The sequence below is a fragment of the Lygodium microphyllum genome, chromosome 13 (assembly GCF_053477565.2).
Source record: "Lygodium microphyllum isolate KBCC chromosome 13, Lygodium_microphyllum_v1.1.10, whole genome shotgun sequence".
Taxonomy (NCBI): domain Eukaryota; kingdom Viridiplantae; phylum Streptophyta; class Polypodiopsida; order Schizaeales; family Lygodiaceae; genus Lygodium; species Lygodium microphyllum.
The window spans coordinates 9,185,178-9,189,082 of record NC_141147.1 but is presented as its reverse complement, the minus strand read 5'-3'; the positions used below and the strand labels follow the sequence as shown (position 1 = coordinate 9,189,082).

Sequence of the window (3,905 nt, the reverse complement as noted above, 5' to 3'; positions counted from 1 at the left end):
TTGAACGTTGCTTCTACTCCCATCTTATTTGGCCTATATATGATTTTGAGTTGATGTCTATAACATTTTTCTTGGCCCCAAATCATGAAGAAATGATATTTTCTTTTTGCATGGATCTCCAAGCACTTAATAACTGCCATGACATTCTTATGTAAAGCTATTGACCAAACTCCCACTTGGAATCTTATAAATAGGGCTTCAAGAAACTCCATACATCCTGGTCGAAGAACAAGCCATTGCTTTCCCATTTAAAAGCTTTGAAACTTTTTAGACTTAGCAAAGCATCGTTGTAAAAGAACACCATTGTGATCAAGTATAACATATAATTGTGTTGCATTTCTTATCAAGAACACATCAATCACATCATCGTGCTCTATTGTTGTTGAATCTATTAGATATCCATTTATTTACTTCCTCATCATTCTACTTAATGTTTAAGCTATAAATTGACATAGAACACTAAAGCAATTTAACTTCACATTGACAAATACATGCATAGGTACTACTTAATAAATGATGTCTTAAGAAAAGAGACATTTAACCATGTGGACAAATCTAACCAAGAATAATATCATGAGGTGAAAAAAATATATATGATGATTTCTTTGAGGTAAAATCTATTCTAATAAGGTCATTTTTCATGCCTCCTTTTTATCGCTAATTATAAGTATACTTGGGATACTAACAACAGATTCTTGTAATTAATTACAAAAAGTATCTTATCATTATAATATTAAACATACTTGATTTCTAAAAAGACATTCAAAATGGCATGTAGAAAGAAGGTGTTTATTAGTCCTAATTACTAAAAGAAAATTTAAACATGATACTTTTGACCATGTGACCAAAACTATGTCACATATAATTGACACATGACAATTTAATTGAGATAAGTTATACTCTATTTAGATAAGTTTTCATAGTTTCTTCTCAAGGACTAACCATTCTATTTTTGAACTAGTTATATCCCATAGATATTTAAATTCATGAATTGTAACAAGGATTTTATCTTAATATTCCATATACACATCTTAAAAGATACATTGGAGATGAAATCTTTGTTCCAATATTTGCTACCGAGGTAAAACTCCTTTGGGAGGTGCAATGAATCTTTTTTGGGGTGTGTAATATATTGTTGGCTCTCTTATCCTAAGGTACATGCATAGACATACACTAGTGATGTAGTAAAAGAGGTTATAAGAGATAAGTGATTTGACCATGTGGACAAATCTAACCAAAACTAACATAACAAGATCATTACACAACACATGTAAGAGTTTAATTGAAATAAGATCTAAAATAGACTTAAGTAAATTTTGCATAGCTAGCTCAAACTTTTCATTATGATAAGTACTCTTACACACTAGATTACAATTAAACAGTTATCCTCACAAAGGATGATAAATTTTAATAAGCTCTTTAATACTATTTTAGCAAAATATTTACTTAAATAGATTTTTTAAACCAAACATGCTTGGTACCTTTTGTAAAAAAATAAAAAACTAAAGACATAGTTTCTTTAAGTAATATCACCAAAGAAAGAAAATATCACAAATGCTAATGGAAGTAACTTCTCAAGAAAAAAAAGTAAAATTACATCAATGTGTCTTCCTTAATGAAAGGAGAAGGAACAGAATTCACATGAAGTAGCCTTTAATTTCTCTTTCATAATTAGACTTGCTATGTCTTGGCTTGATTCTTCTATGCCCTCGAGTGGTACTTCAAGAACTTGAACTTTAGTAGGAGGAACCTCTTGGGAGTTTGAATTTTGTTTGGTACTCTTATGGACCCTCCATAGTTGTGCTTCAACCTCTCTTTGCCCTTGAGTGTTGCAAACCACTGCAATAGTATTCATGTGATTTACCAATGCCACCTTAGATGCAAGTCCACTTGCATATACATCAAATACAACCTCATGAGCATCATTGAATGATTTAATTGTAGTTCCCATAACTTTCATTTTCTTTCTCAAAACGACCTTTGCAATCCTCTGGTCTTCTTTAAGATCTTCATCATTGCACTCCTTGTCCAAGCCTTCAAAGTTCAAAATGGAAGGCTTGTTGACATTGTTTATATATCGCTCAAAATTGATGAAGCTTTTCTCCATGGTCACTAATGTAAAAACTAAAAAAGAATCTATAGATCCAAAAGCAAAGGTTCTATCCATTGGTAGGAAGTCAACACTACCAACTAGCATATGTTATTTGCAAGAAATGCTTTCAAGAGTATTTTCCAAAGCTTCCATTTTCTTTCGATCAATAAATGATAACAATATGAATTGTTTAGGTTCATATGTCATTTGTAGTAGAGTCAATACAACCTTTCCAAACTTTATAGAGTCCCATTTCATTCCCTCAACCCCATGTGTTGCATCTAGAACAACAACCCCAATGATAATTGGATTTCTGTAAACATTATGTATAATATCAAAGGTTTCTAAATTGCATCTGACAACATATACATGCAAAGGCAAAGTAGTGCAGGATTGAAGAGGATTTTACTTTTTTCCAATTAAGAAGTTCACAATATCTTTTGATCCATTTGGTAGGGACCTTGCATCAGCCCCACGTGTGAGCTTCTTTGATACCCAATCATTGAAAATGCCTAAAATCTTTGTGTAGACTTCATCATTGATATCATAGTCATTAATAAGCTCTTCCCAAGTCTTCATCACAGTGCTACTTTCTAGAACTGAGGCATTGAAAAGAGTGACTAATTCCTCCTTTAGGACCCTATCTTACTTGATTTGCTTAGCCCTTGTTTCCATGTCAATCATATCTTCTTTATCCCATTTTTTTTCTAAGAAAAAGGATATGACCTTCATTGATCTCCTCTTGTAGTGCAAGGATGTATCCATCCCTTAGACCCATAATGCAATGAAATGCAGTAGGAGAAGGTTGCCTTCCCTTCTTTCTCGAACTCTCCTCTTGGGATATAAGCTCACCTCTAGAGTATCTCTTCATGATTTTGATCCAACTATCAAATATTTCTTGGGTGCTAACAATCATATGGCAATCTCTAGATGCACAATTTTCTCCAATGTATGCCGCAAATCTCTGCAAATTTGCACCATGGATTAACCTGAGAGAGCACTCCTCGATTCATGGGCCGAAGGTCGAGTGGTGAAAAGGTGAACCACGGAAATTGTGTTTCACTCCTAGGTCGCTTGGGGTTAGGTGGAGCTCTGGATACCCCTTGCCTAGTCCGAAATAGAGTTGAAGACTGTCGTGAGCCCAACGTCTGTGTGGACTTGGAAGATCCTATTCTAGATAAAGGATAGAAATTATGGTGCCATGTGAATTGGACCATGTACTTCTGTTGGGCAGAAGGGATATATAATTTCTCCTATATGGGCAGGAGTCAAAGATTAACTTGAAGATAAGTTAAGGAACTTGTTTGTCAAAAGGACTACTTGCACTGTATTTGTGTTTGTGCCATATGTTACGCGAACGAATCCTGTTTTGTAAAAGGATTAATTAAGGAAGATGATTTTAAATATCACACATAAATGTGATAGAACCTAATTAGAAAACTAAAGCTAGCAAGGGAAGCGGGTGGGCGGAACCCCCGATGGGGCCATCCTATGGTAGGGTGGTCCTAGAGAACTAGGAGGCTTCTCACAAGGTTTTACCATCGTTCACGACCTTTAGGTATGGTTAAGTTAGAACCTAATTCATGCCGTTTTAGGGGATCGGAATGGAACTATACCCTATGGGTAGAGAGGTTGTGCGGCACATCCTTCTCATTTCCCATTCTCTTTAAACCAAGTGTGGCATGGGTCTGCTTTGGCTTGGGTATCTCTGCATAAAGTAGGATATCCAGGATGCGGGATGCTAGAATGCTGTCAGGAGACCTTTATCACTAGGGACCCAAGTTTCAGGTTGATCCTAGTGGGTTTTCCGCGA

The 3,905-nt window shown here is 35.1% G+C and overlaps 1 pseudogene; it reads right to left on the bottom strand.

Moving 5' to 3' along the window:
* Positions 1 to 1,612: 1,612 nt before the first annotated feature.
* LOC148026324 (uncharacterized) lies at positions 1,613 to 3,008 on the bottom strand (annotated as a pseudogene).
* Positions 3,009 to 3,905: the final 897 nt, after the last annotated feature.